The following is a 14,849-nucleotide window of genomic DNA, read 5'->3' on the forward strand; positions in this document are numbered from 1 at the left end:
GAGGCGGTGGGACTGATGGAACCGGGCCTCCTGCGCGGCCGACTCCAGAGTCTGCGGACCCGAGTCAGCCGGTGGCGCGCCACACAGCCTAGGGGCTGGGTCGACAGCCGCGACCCCCGGCTGACTCTGTCCTGTTCCTGCGAACCCGAGTCTCCCCCACACGGCGCGGTGGCCATAGGGAGGGACTCGGGGCAATCGTGACTCGGTCTCTGGGGTACACGTGTGGGAGCAGCTGTGGTCTGGGGGTGTCCGGTTCCCCCTTGCTCTCCAGGGGAATCATTTTACTCTCACTTTTTAAAATGTTTGAGGAACAGGATCTCAAATCCACGACCCTGTCCCCCCAGCCTGGCTCTTCCTAGGGCTGGCAATAAATCCCTAAATTTACGGATGTTTCCCCGCATTCCCAAATGCCATCTTCCCCTCGGCAGTTCATAGTATCACTATTAACTGTTTTTCTCCGTGGTGCGTTTCAAACCGATGCAGTATTTTAATTGTTTAATCATTTATCAACAGAGCCATGGATGGCTCTTTAATTTAAAGATTTATTTTTATGCCTATTTTACTTGAGAGGAAAGCAGAGAACCACCACCTGGAATATGTTATATGGAATGCTTGCGCCTCTCCTCTCGAAATCTTCCTTGGTCACGGACATCTTATGGGAAGACCTTTGGGTGGAGGGTCCTCTTGAGAAACTTTCCTGGGTGATCTTTTTTCAGCACTGCCTCCGTTCCTGAGTTTCTCTCTTTGAAAAGATTTATTCACTTATTTGAGACTCAGTTTTTCAATAAATGTAAATTTTATTTATTCAGTAGACCTGGGGAGACAGTATAAATTTTTTCCAAAGAGGCAAGAAAGGTGAATTTTGGAAAAATATTTCATTATTACATTCTGTGTATGAAAATTTTTGTTTCCCCCCTTTTTTTTTCCACCCTGAGCGGATGTAGTAATATTCTGAGGTCCTTTGGGTGATTTCCAATAGCATATCAGGACTTAGACTTGCAAAATCTAGAAGTGTTCCAATATGATTGTTTACAAATCAGTTTCTCTTTTTGGAAATAAGTCATTGACATCTTCATTTTCCGACAGGAATAGATGTTTTGGGATTTTCCTGTTTAAAAAATAAAATTGCCTTACAGTCTTCTCTCTTCCTTTACACATAAACACTGGGTTGAGTGATTTTTCTGGATTATTGAAACACTGGGTTTATGTCATTTAAATTATCAGTGGTGATCCAAAGTATTGTGACTGGAGCAGAGGCCTGAGGCCAGTGACTCCAAACTAAAGTTCCCATCTGGAGCTGGCAGTGGGGGGGGGGGGTTTCTTTGGCCTAGATATTTTATGTTTGAGTTCTGCATCCATGATATAGGTGCACCCGGAGTGTATTTTGTGTATTAAAAAAGCCTGTGGTCAGGAGTTCTGTCTCCTGGACAAAAAGTTTATGAATTTGGGAGTTTGAGTCCGATATTAAACTGAATCTGCCTGAGAGTTTCCTCACATGAGAATGTGAGGAGAGCTCTCTTCAGTGACTGCTCAGGTGTCCCTACCCTCCTTCACCAGGGACTGACCCACCTTAGGGGCTGTATCTCAACCTGGTATCTAGACCCGAAGCTTGGGAATGTGTTTAACTTTCTGAATGTGGATTTTCGTTCTTAACTGTGGGCAAGCAGACTTCTTACCTGAGCTGATTTGAATATTTGTGTTTCTTTTCTTTAGATGCCTTTATCTATTGGATATTTCAGTCCTTTAACTCTAGTTTCCCTTAGCAGTTTGCAATTTTATTTCCTTGGTGAGTGTATATGATTTTTGATTTCTTAGGCTTTGAAAAATATAAGTTGATTGAAAAATATGTGTTTAAGGCAAGAAAATCCTGGAACCAAACAGAATTTCTGCTCCTTTTAGGCAACAGAATCTTAAGCTGTGAGATGGGTATGTTTAGGTTCTCAGGCACATTTTTCATTTTTAGATCAGTTTTTGTATGTGCTTGTCCCTAGAGAACTTTGATACTTAAAAGGCTGTACAATTCTTAAGGCAAGTGAATTTCTACTTGTATTGATGAGTGAGAAAAACTATTGAATTTCTGTTTTAATTGATATGATAAAAACTACTCAAACTTAGGGGAATCTCTGAAAATCCTAGTATGTTTCTTCATGGATTAAATGCAAACCCCTAATGCATTATAATACGAAACTCATTCCTAACCATATCCTGAGTGTGAAATATAGTGGAGGGACAAACTATGATGTCATTTGTCCTTTTAGTTAGAAAGACATTTGAAGTCTTTCACTTTCTACAGTTTGCAGTTTTATACCCAATAGTGTTTAAAGAATTAAATTTAGAATGATTTCCTTTGTAGAAAAGCTAAAATTAATTTAAAAATAAATTTAAAGTAGCAGAAGTTAATTAAAAACAGACTACTAGGTAGGAAAGTATGGTGTATATAAATTTCTCTCAATTTTAAATAATGCTTATAAAGGATTTATAAAATAGTAAGATATGAAACAGTGAGATTTCCGGTTTTTAGAACATTTTAGGCTTACAGAAAAATTGATCAGAAAGTACAGAGTGTTTCCACTTGACCCCTCTGCATCCACACAGTTTGTACTATGTTTTTACATCTCATATTATTATGGTATATTTGTTACAATCGATGGATCAATATCGATGCTATAAAGTCCACTGTTTATATTAGCCTTGACTCTTTGTGTTATACAATGTAGGGATTTTGGCAAATGTATAATGACATGTGTCCATCATTTCTATAGAATAGTTTAACTTTGCTAAGGATACCCTGTGCTTCACCTATCCATTCGTCCCTCCCTCAAACCCCCAAATCCTTCCCAAGCAAAGATCTTTTTACTGGCTCATAGTTTTATCTCTTCCAGAATGTCCTAAACAGTAGGAATCATACAGTATGTAGCCTTGTCAGAGTGTCTTCTTTCACTTAGCGATATGCTTCTAAGTTTCCTGTTTCATTCAGGCAAATTATGCTCAGAGACTGAGACTGTCTTTGCCAGTAATTTATTTAACACAGGTTCACTGTGGGAATTATAATTTATAATATTTCACAAGCCAATAGCAAATAGGATAATGTCTCTTAATAAGCCGGTAAAGACATAACGTACCCCAAACCAATGATAGTTTAATTACACTGTTGTTCCAGCCAAAGGGAAGATGAAAGAAATAAAGTCCAAATTTAGTTGAGTTGCACCTTTATATGAATTGGTTCTTGATAGCGTCAGTCCTTCCAACTAAAAGCTGGGTATCAGATGCCCGCTTAGATCCCTCCCTGCTGGGCAAAGGCACTAGTGTTGGCAGGCAAGGTAGGCTGCTTGGTCCAGGGACCATTTCATGGCTTGCACCACTGCCTATGAGGAGTAGGCTCGCCAAGGCAGAAACAAATATGTCCCTTCTCTTCCTGAGACTGCTGCTTGGTTTAACTCCATTGCTATCCAAGAGTAACCTGGCCACAGCAGGAGCAAGTGTCTCGTGATCCTCTGAGAGCTTTTTAGATTAACAAAGAGTAGCCTTGCCCAGACTGAACACCCAAATTAAGTCCTCACAAATTCCTGGTATTTAAAGTTTAAATGTCCGTCACATGATTGTCACTCCTCCACATGTTCATAATGGTAAGCACAATTTTGATGGCGTCATCCTGACATGGCCTCCCAAAGTAAACAAATTCACTCTTGGACCAAAACATCTTTACTTGAGCCATAAACAAGTAGATCAAAACAACTTCACTTAAGCCATAAATGCGTAAATTTAAAATTATAACAAACCAATACACAGCAGTTTCCTCCTTGTCTGTTCATGGCTTGATAGCTCATTTCTTTTTATCACTGAAAAATATTTTATCATGTGGATATACCACTGGTTGTTTATTCATTCTACTATTGAAGGATATCTTGCTTAACTGTAAGTCTTGGCAATTATGCATAAAACACCTGTAAACACTAATTTGCATATTTCTGTGTGAAGGCAAGTTTTCAACTCATTTGGGTAAATATAAATATACAAGGAGTATAATCTAGGAGCTAGATCCTGTGATAAGGGTATATTTAGTTTTGTGAAAAAACTGCCTGTCTTCCAAAGTAGGCATACCATTTTCCATTCGCATCAGCAATGAGTAAGGATTCCTGTAGCTTTATATCTTCATCAATATTTGGTATTCTGAGTGTTTCGTATTTTACCCATTGTAATAAGCGTTTAGTGGTATCTATTTGTTTTATTTGCAATTTCCTAATGACATTTGATGTTGAGTTTCTTTTCATATGCTTATTTAACATCTGTATATCTTCTTTATTGATGTGTGTGCAAATCTTTTGCCCATTTTTTTCCCCCATGTTTGGGACTTTATTTTTTCCCCCCAGGGATTCTTGTTTTATTTTCAATTTTGCCCCCATTTTTTTTTTGGCTGTGCCACACGGCATGTGGAATCTTAGTTCCCCAACCAGGGATCAAACCCGCGCCCCCTGCATTGGAAGCGTGGAGTCTTAGCCACTGGACCACCAGGGAAGTGTCCCGAATTTTGCCCATTTTTTAACTGGGTTGTTTGTCATCTTACTGTTGCATTTTAAGAGTTTTTTAGACATGTTGGATACCAGTCCTTTGTCAGATAAGTGTTCTGAAAAGATATTTTTCCCAATCTGTGACTGTCTTTATATTCTCTTACCACTGTCTTTTGTAGCACAGGGGATTTTAATGAAGTGAAGCTTATTGTTTTCTTTCTTGGATCTTGCTTTTGGTGTTGTATCTTAAAATTCATCAATTAACACAAGGTAACCTTGATTTTCTCCTACATTATCTTCTAGAAGTTTTTTACTTTTGCATTTTACATTTAGAGCTATGGTCTATTTTAAGTTTTGTGTAAGGTCTGTGTCTAGGTTTACTTATTTGTTTTTTGCATGTGGATATCCACTATTTCCAGCACTGTTTGTTGAAAAGACTTTTTTTCCATTGAATTGCCTTTTAGTCCTTTATCAAAGATCAGTTGGCTATATTTCTCTGGGTCTATAAGAAAGCAGTTGACTTCTGTATTCTCAGTCTTTCTATACTCTCATTAATTCCTGGAGGGATCTCTGGTGTTACGGTTTCTTTCAGATATTTTACATAGAAAATCATGTCATATACAACAAAGACAGTTTTATTTCTTTCTTCCCAATCTGTATACATTTTATTTCCTTTTCTTGCCTTATTGCATTAGGTAGGTCTTCCAGCACAGTGTTGAATAGGAGTGGTGAGAGGAGACTTCCTTACCTAGTTTCTTATCTTACAAAAAAAAAAGCATCTAGTTTCTCACTATTGTGATGTTGCCTACAAGTTTCATGAAGATGTTGTATCTCAAGAGCCTGAACTCCCCTCTATTCCTAGTGTGTTATCATAAGTGGATGTTAGATTCTATCAAATGCTTTTCCATTTTACTTACCCTCCTTTCATTCCTGATATTACTAACTTCTGTCTACCCTCTTTTCTCAGTTAGCTTGACTAGACCTTTATCAATTTTACTGATTATTTCAAAGCGCACCAGCTTTTGGTTTTGTTGATAGTCTGTATTCCTGCAATTTTTATGTCTTCCCTAATTATTTCTTTTTTTGGTCATTTTACTTATTTTTATTGAGATATAATTGACATATAACATTGCTTTTAAGTGTACAACATAACGACTTGATATTTGTATACATTGTGAAATATTACCACAATAAATCTAGTTAACTAGACTAACATCATCACACATAGTTTTTTTTCTTGTGATGAGAATTTTTGAAATTTCCTCTTTTCAACTTTCCAATATGCAATAAAGTATTATTAATTATAGTCACAATGCTGCACATTATATCCCCTGACTTATTTTATAACTGAAAGTTTGTAACTTTTGATCTGCCTTCACCTGTTTCACCCACGCCTTGACACACACACACCCACACACACCTTCACGTCCCACCTCTGGCAACCACCAATCTGTTCTCCATTTCTGTGAACTTGGGGGTTTTGGTTTATTTGTTTGTTTTGCTGCGTGGCTTGCAGGATCTTAGTTCCCTGAACAGGGATTAAACCCAGGCCTATGGCCGTGAAAGCACCACGTCCTAATCACTGGACTGCCAGGGAATTCCCAGGGTTTTCTTTCTTTGTTTCAGATCCCATATATAGGTGAGATCATGTTGTATTTTTCTCTCTGACTTATTTCACTTAGCATAATACCCTTAAGGTCTGTCCATGTCACAAATGGCAAGATTTCCTTTTTTATGACTAATATTCCATTATGTGTGTGTGTGTGTACATTTTTAAAATCCATTCATCCATCATTGGGCACTTAGGTTGTTTCCATGTCTTGGCAATTGTAAATAGTGTTGTAGAGAACATGGGGGTGCAAATATTGGGTTGGCCAAAAAGTTTGATTGGATTTTTTGATTTTTTTGAGGAACCTCCACACTGGTTTCCATAGCGGCTTCATCAATTTACATTCCCACCAACAATGTGCAAGAGTTGCCTTCTCTTCACTTCCTCACCAACACTTGTCAGTTTTTGTCTTTTTGATAATAGTCATTCTAGCAGGTGTGAGGTGATACCTCATTGTGGCAGTAATGTTGAGCACATTTCATGTACCTACTAGCCAACTGTATGTCTTTGGATAAGTATCAGTTCAGATCCTCTGTTCACTTTTCTTAATCATATTGTTTATGTGCAGTTGAGTTGTATGAGTTCTTTATATATTTTGGATAGTAATTCCGTATCAGATATGATTTCAAGTATTTTCTCCCACTCAGTAGTTTGCTTTTTCATTTCATTGATGGTTTCCACTGCCGTGCAGAAGCTTTGTAGTTTGATGTAGTCCCACATGTTCACTTTTGCTTTTCTTGCCTTTGTTTTGGTTTCAAAACCAAAAAAATCATCTCCAAGGCTGATGTCAGAGAAGTTACCACCTGTGTTTTCTTCTAGGATTCTTATGGTATCGAGGCTTATGTTCAAGTCTGCCATTTAAAAAAAATTTTTTATTGGAGTGTAGTTGATTTACAATGTTGTGTTAGTTTCAGGTGTATAGCAAAGTAAATCAGTTATAAACATATCCACTCTTCTTTAGATTCTTTTCCCATATAGGTCATTTCAGAGTATTGAGTAGAGTTGCCTGTGCTATACAGTAGGTCCTTATTATCTTTTTTTAAAAATAAATTTATTTTTGGCTGTGCTGAGTCTTCGTTGCTGCATGTAGGCTTTCTCTAGTTGCAGCGAGCGGGGGCTACTCTTCGTTGTGGTGCATAGCCTTCTCATTGCAGTGGCTTCTCCTGTTGCGGAGCATGGGCTCTAGGCGTGCAGGCTTCAGTAGTTGTGGCACATGGGCTCAGTAGTTGTGGCACATGGGCTCAGTAGTTGTGGCTCGTGGGCTCTAGAGAGCAGGCTCAGTAGTTGTGGTGCACAGGCTTAGTTGCTCTGTGGCATGTGGGATCTTCCCGGACCAGGGATGGAACCTGTGTCCCCTGCATTGGCAGGTGGATTCTTATCCACTGCACCACCAGGGAAGTCCTCTATTTTTTATATATTAGTGTGTGTATGTCTATCCCAGTCTTCCAATTTAGTTAATCCATTTTGAGTTGATTTTTGTGTATGGTGTAAGATAGTGGTCCAGTTTCATTCTTCTGCATGTAGCTGTCCAGTTTTCCCAGTCTGTTTATTGAAGAAACTCTCCTTTCCCCATTGTAAATTCTGGGTTCCTTTGCCAAAAATTAATTGACCGTATAAGCATGGGGTTTCTTCCTTAGACTGTTTATTCTGTTCCACTGATCTATATATGTCTGTTTTATGCCAATACCGTACTGTTTTGATTACTTTAGCTTTGTAATGTAGTTTGAAATCAGGAAGCATTATGCTACCAGATTTGTTCTTTCTCAAGATTGCTTTGGCTATTCAGGGCCTTTGTGGTTCCATACAAGTTTTAGTATTGTTTGTTCTATTTTATGGAAGGTGCCATTGAAATTTTGATAGGGATTGCATTGAATTGTTCATTGCTTTGGGTAGTATGGATATTTTTCCAATCCATGAGGGCAAAATATCTTATTTGTATCTTCAATTTCTTTCATCAACACCTTATAAATTTCAGTATACAAATCTTTCACGTCCTTGGTTAAATTTATTCTCAGGTATTTTATTCTTTTTAATGCAGTTGTAAATAGGATTGTTTTCTTTCTTTTTTTGTCATTGAAGTAGAGAATTTTTTGGGTTTTTTGCAAAAGATAAAATTTAAATTTATACTGATGTTTCCACAGGACTACAGGATTTTAGTATCTCTACTAAATGTGTATCTCTTTTCTCTCAGACTGAAATTCCTGGTTTTCAAGAGTTTGATCTAATCAGAATCTTATCTGATTTGCTAATTACTAATTTGCTTTTTCTAAAAAATTGAAGTATACTTGATTTACAATGTTGTGTTTCAGGTATACAGCAAAAGTGACTCATTATATATAATCCTTTTTCAGATTATTTCCCATCATAGGTTATTACAAGATATTGAATATAGCTCCTTGTGCTAAATAATAGGTCCTTATTTATCTATTTTCTGTATAGTAGTGTGTATCTGTTAATACCAAACTCCTAATTAGTATTGTTTTCTTAATTTCTCTTTTTGATTATTCATTGTTAGTGCATAGAGATAGATTTTTGTATACTGATATTGTATCCTGCAGCTTTACTGAATTCGTTTATTGGTTCCAACAGATATGATGGAGTCTTTAGGGCTTTCTATATATAATGTCATGTCATCTTCAAATAGTGACAATTTTACTTCTTTCCAATTTGGATGCCTTTTGTTTCTTTTTCTTGCCTAATTGTTGTAGCTTATCATCCAATACTATGTGGTGGGCATCTTTGTCTTGTTCCTGATCTTAGAGGGAAAACTTTCAGCTTTTCTGTATATTAATTTTGTATCCTGAAACTGTACCGAATTCATTAATGAGCCCTAGTAGTTTTTTGGTGATGTCTCTGGGATTTTCTATGTATAGTGTAATGTCATCTGCAAAAAGTGACAATTTTACTTCTTCCTTTCCAATTTGGATTCTCTCTCTCTCTCTCTGTCTCTGATTGCTGTGGCTAGGACTTCCAATACTATGTTGAATAAAAGTGGCAAGAGTGGGCATCCTTGCCTTGTTCCTGATCTTAGACGGAATACTTTCAGCTTTTCACTGATGAGTATGATGTTAACTGTGGGCTTGTAATATATGGTCTTTACTATGTTGAGGTACATTACCTCTATACCCACTTTATTGAGAATTTTTATCATAAATAGATGTTGGATTTTGTCAAACACTTTTTCTGCATCTATCGAGATGACCATGTGATGATTATCCTTCATTTTGTTAATGTGGTGTATCACATTGATTGATACATAGCTGTTGAACCATCCTTGCATCCCTGGAATAAACCCCACATGAACATGGTGTGTGATCCCTTTAATTTGCTGTTGAACTTCGTATAATAATAGTTTCTTCAGGACTTTTATATCTATGTTCTTCCTGACCTGTAATTTTCTCATGGAGTCCTTGTCTGGTTTTGGCCTTGTAAAATGAGTTTGGAAGTGTTCTGTCCTGTTTTTTTGGAAGAGTTTGCAAAGGATTGATCATAGTTTTTCTCTAAATGTTTGTTAGAATTCACAAGTGAAGCCAGCTGGCCCTAGACTTTTCTTTGATGGGAGGTTTTAGATTACTGATTGAATCACCTTACTAGTAATTGGCCTCTTCAGATTTTCTATTTCTTCATGATTCAGCCTTGGTAGATTTTATGTTTCTAGGAATTTCTTCTAAGCTGTCCAATTTTGGGGGAGTGTAATTGTTCATAGAAGTATCTTCTGATCCTTTGTATTTCTGTGGTACCTATTGTAACGTCTCTCATTTCTGATTTTATTTATTTGGATTTTCTCTTTTTTGAATTTGTGAGTCTAGCTAAAGGTTTTTCAGTTTATTTTATATTTTATTTTTTTAACATCTTTATTGGAGTATAATTGCTTTACAATGTTATGTTAGTTGCTACTGTATAACAGTGAATCAGCTATATGTATACATATATTCCATAGCCCCTCCCTCTTGCAGCTCCCTCCCACTCTCCCTATCCCACCACTCTAGTTGGACACAAAGCATGGAGCTGATCTCCCTGTGCTATGTGGTTGCTTCCCACTAGCTATCTGTTTTACATTTGGTAGTGTGTATATGTCAATGCCACTCTCTCACTTCATCCCAGCTTACCATGCCCCCTCCCCATGTTCTCAAGACCATTCTCTACGTCTGCTCTTTTATTCCTGTTCTGCCCCTAGGTGCATCAGAACCTTTTTTTTTTTTTTCGATTCCATACATGTGTGTTAGCATACGGTATTTGTTTTTCTCTTTCTGACTTCACTCTGTATGACAAACTCTAGGTACATCCACCTCATGACAAATAACTCAATTTCATTACTTTTTATGGCTGAGTAATATTCCATTGTATATATGTGCCACATCTTCTTTTTCTATTCATCTATCAATGACACTTAGGTTGCTTCCACATCCTGGCTTTTGTAAATAGTGTGGCAGTAAACATTGTGGTACATGACTTTTTTTGAATTATGTTTTTCTCAGGGTATATGCCCAGTAGTGGGATTGCTGGGTCATATGGTAGCTCTATTTTTAGTTTTTTAAGGAACCTCCATACTGTTCTCCATAGGGACTGTATCAATTTACATTCCCACCAACAGTGCAAGAGTGTTCCCTTTTCTCCACACCCTCTCCGGCATTTATTGTTTCCAGATTTTTTGATGATGGCTATTCTGAATGGTGTGAGGTGATACCTCATTGTAGTTTTGATGTGCATTTCTCTAATGATTAGTGATGTTGAGCATCCTTTCATATGTTTGTTGCCAATCTGTATATGTTCTTTGGAGAAATGTCTATTTAGGTCTTCTGCCCATTTTTGGATTGGGTTGTTTTTTATTTGGATATTGAGCTTCATGAGCTGCTTGTATATTTTGGAGATAAATCCTTTGTCCATTGCTTTGTTTGCAAATATTTTCTCCCATTCTCAAGGTTTGTCTTTTGGTCTTGTTAATGGTTCCCTTTGCTGTGCAAAGGCTTTTAAGTTTCATTAGGTCCCATTTGTTTATTTTTGTTTATATTTCCATTTCTCTAGGAGGTGGGTCAAAAAGGATCTTGCTGTGAGTTTTGTCATATAGTGTTCTGCCTGTGTTTTCCCCTAAGACTTTTATAGTGTTTGGCCTTACATTTAGGTCTTTAATCCATTTTGAGCTTATTTTTGTGTATGGTGTTAGGGAGTGATCTAATCTCATACTTTTACTTGTACCTGTCCAGTTTTCCCCACACCAATTATTGAAGAGGCTGTCCTTTCTCCACTGTACATTCCTGCCTCCTTTATCAGAGATAAGGTGACCATATGTGCATGGGTTTATCTCTGGGCTTTCTATCCTGTTCCATTGATCTATCTTTCTGTTTTTGTGCCAGTACCATACTGTCTTGATTACTGTAGCTTTGTAGTATAGTCTGAAGTCAGGGAGCCTGATTCCTCCAGGTCCGTTTTTCGTTCTCAAGATTGCTTTGGCTATTCGGGGTCTTTTGTGTTTCCGTACAAATTGTGAAATTTTTTGTTCTACTTCTGTGAAAAATGCCAGTGGTAGTTTGATAGGGATTGCATTGAATGTGTAGATTGCTTTGGGTAGTAGAGTCATTTTCACAATGTTGATTCTTCCAGTCGAAGAACATGGAATATCTCTCCGTCTATTTGTATCATCTTTAATTTCTTTCATCATTGTCTTATAATTTTCTGCATACAGGTCTTTTGTCTCCTTAGGTAGGTTTATCCCTAGATATTTTATTCCTTTTGTTGCAATGGTAAATGGGAGTATTTTCTTGATTTTACTTTCAGATTTTTCATCATTAGTGTAGAGGAATGCCAGCGATTTATGTGCATTAAATTTGTAGCCTGCTATTTTACCAAATTCATTGATTAGTTCTAGTAGTTTTCTGGTAGCATCTTTAAGGTTCTCTATGTATAGTAACACGTAATCTGCAAACAGTGAAAGCTTTACTTCTTCTTTTCTGATTTGGATTCGTTTTATTTGCTTTTACTCTCTGATTGCTGTTGCTAAAACTTGCAAAACAATGTTGAATAATAGTGGTGAGAGTGGGCAAACTTGTCTTGTTCCTGATCTTAGTGGAAATGCTTTCAGTTTTTCACAGTATAGGAGATGTTGGCTGTGGATTTATCATATATGGCCTTTATTATGTTGACGAAATTTCCCTCTATGCCTACTTTTTGCAGGGTTTTTATCATAAATGGGTGTTGAATTTTGTCGAAAGTTTTCTCTGCGTCTGTTGAGAAGATCATATGGTTTTTCTCCTTCAATTTGTTAATATGGTGTATCACGTTGATTGATTTGCATATATTGAAGAATCCTTGCATTCCTGGAATAAACCCCACTTGATCATGGTGTGTGATCCTTTTAATGTGCTGTTGGATTCTGTTTGCTAGTATTTTGTTGAGGATTTTTGCATCTGTGTTCATCAGTGATATTGGCCTGTAGTTTTATATCTTTGTGACATCCTTGTCTGGTTTTGGTATCAGCGTGATGGTGGCCTTGTAGAATAAGGTTGGGAGTGTTCCTCCTTCTGCTATATTTTGGAAGAGTTTGAGAAGGATAGGTGTTAGCTCTTCTGTAATTGTTTGATAGAATTCGCCTGTGAAGCCATCTGGTCCTGGGCTTTTGTTTGTTGGAATATTTTTAATCACAGTTTCAATTTCAGTGCTTGTGATTGGTCTGTTCGTATTTCCTATTTCTTTCTGGTTCAGTCTCGGCAGGTTTGCATTTCTAAGAATTTGTCCATTTCTTGCAGGTTGTCCATTTTATTGGCATAGAGTTTCTTGTAGTAAACTCTCATGATCCTTTGTATTTCTGCAATGTCAGTTGTTACATCTCCTTTTTCATTTCTAATTCTATTGATTTGAGTCTTCTCCCTTTGTTTCTTAATCAGTCTGGCTAATGGTTTATCAGTTTTGTTTACCTTCTCAAAGAACCAGCTTTTAGTTTTATTGATCTTTGCTATCGTTTCCTTCATTTCTTTTTCATTTATTTCTGATCTGATCTTTATGATTTCTTTCCTTCTGCTAACTTAGGGTTCTTTTCCCTTTCTTTCTCTAATTGCTTTACATGCAAGTTTAGGTTGTTTATATCAGATGTTTCTTTTTTCTTAAGGTAGGATTGTATTGGTATAAACTTCCTTGTTAGAACTGCTTTTTCTGCATCCTGTAGGTTTTGGGTCGTCGTGTTTTCATTGTCATTTGTTTCTAGGTATTTTTTGATTTCCTCTTTGATTTCTTCAGTGATCACTTAGTTATTAAGTAGTGTATTGTTTAGCCTCCATGTGTTTGTATTTTTTGTAGACTTTTGCCTGTAATTGATATCTAGTCTCATAGCGCTGTGCTCGGAAAAGATACTTGAAACGATTTCAATTTTCTTGAATTTACCAAGGCTTGATTTGTGACCCAAGATATGATCTATCCTGGAGAATGTTCCATGAGCACTTGAGAAGAATGTGTATTCTGTTGTTCTTGGATGGAATGTCTTATAAATATCAATTAAGTCCATCTTGTTTAATGTATCATTTAAAGCTTCTGTTTCCTTATTCATTTTCATTTTGGATGATCTGTCCATTGATGAAAGTCGGGTGTTAAAGTCCCCTACTATGATTGTGTTACTGTCGATTTCCCCTTTTATGGCTGTTAGTATTTGCCTTATGTATTGAGGTGCTTCTGTGTTCGGTGCATAAATATTTACAGTTGTTATCTCTTCTTCTTGAATTGATCCCTTGATCATTATGTAGTATCCTTCTTTGTCTCTTATACTAGTCTTTATTTTAAAGTCTATTTCGTCTGATATGAGAATTGCTACTCCAGCTTTCTTTTCATTTCCATTTGCATGGAGTATCTTTTTCCATCCCCTCACTTTCAGTCTGTATGTGTCCCTAGGTCTGAAGTGGGTCTCCTGTAGACAGCATATATACGGGTTTTGTTTTTGTATCCATTCAGCCAGTGTATCTATGTCTTTTGGTTGGATCATGTAATCCATTTACATTTAAGGTAATTATCAATATGTATGTTCCTATTCCCATTTTCTTAATTGTTTTGGGTTTGTTATTGTAGGTCTTTTCCTTCTCTTGTGTTTCCTGCCTAGAGAAGTTCCTTTAGCATTGTTGTAAAGCTGGTTTGGTGATGCTGAATTCTTTTAGCTTTTGCTTGTCTGTGAAGGTTTTACTTTCTCCATTAAATCTGAATGAGATCCTTGCTGGGTAGAGTAAACTTGGTTGTAGGTTTTTCTCCTTCATCACTCTAAATATGTCCTGCCAATTCCTTCTGGCTTGCAGAGTTTCTGCTGAAAGATCAGCTGTTAACCTTATGGGGATTCCCTTGTGTATTATTTGTTGTTTTTCCCTTGCTGCTTTTAATATTTTTTCTTTGTATTTAATTCCTGACAGTTTGATTAATATGTGTCTTGGCGTGTCACTCCTTGGATGTATCCTGTATGGGACTCTCTGTGCTTCCTGGACTTGATTAACTACTTCCTTTCCCGTATTAGGGAAGTTTTCAACTATACTCTCTTCAAATATTTTCTCAGTCCCTTTCTTTATCTCTGCTTCTTCTGTGAGCCCTATAATTCGAATGTTGGTGTGTTTAATGTTGTCCCAGATGTCTCTGAGACTGTCCTCAATTCTTTTCATTCTTTTTCCTTTATTCTGCTCTGCAGTAGTTATTTCCACTATTTTATCTTCCAAGCCACTTATCTGTTCTGCCTCACTTATTCTGCTATTGATCCCTTCTAGAGAGTT

At 37.0% G+C, this 14,849-nt stretch overlaps 1 pseudogene; it reads left to right on the plus strand.

Annotated features, from left to right (window-relative positions):
• The window catches only part of LOC137222419 (zinc finger protein 709-like), an 84,957-nt pseudogene that overhangs the window by 197 nt on the left and 69,911 nt on the right, over positions 1-14,849 (plus strand).

The sequence above is a fragment of the Pseudorca crassidens genome, chromosome 3, assembly GCF_039906515.1.
Source record: "Pseudorca crassidens isolate mPseCra1 chromosome 3, mPseCra1.hap1, whole genome shotgun sequence".
In the NCBI taxonomy this organism is placed as follows: domain Eukaryota; kingdom Metazoa; phylum Chordata; class Mammalia; order Artiodactyla; family Delphinidae; genus Pseudorca; species Pseudorca crassidens.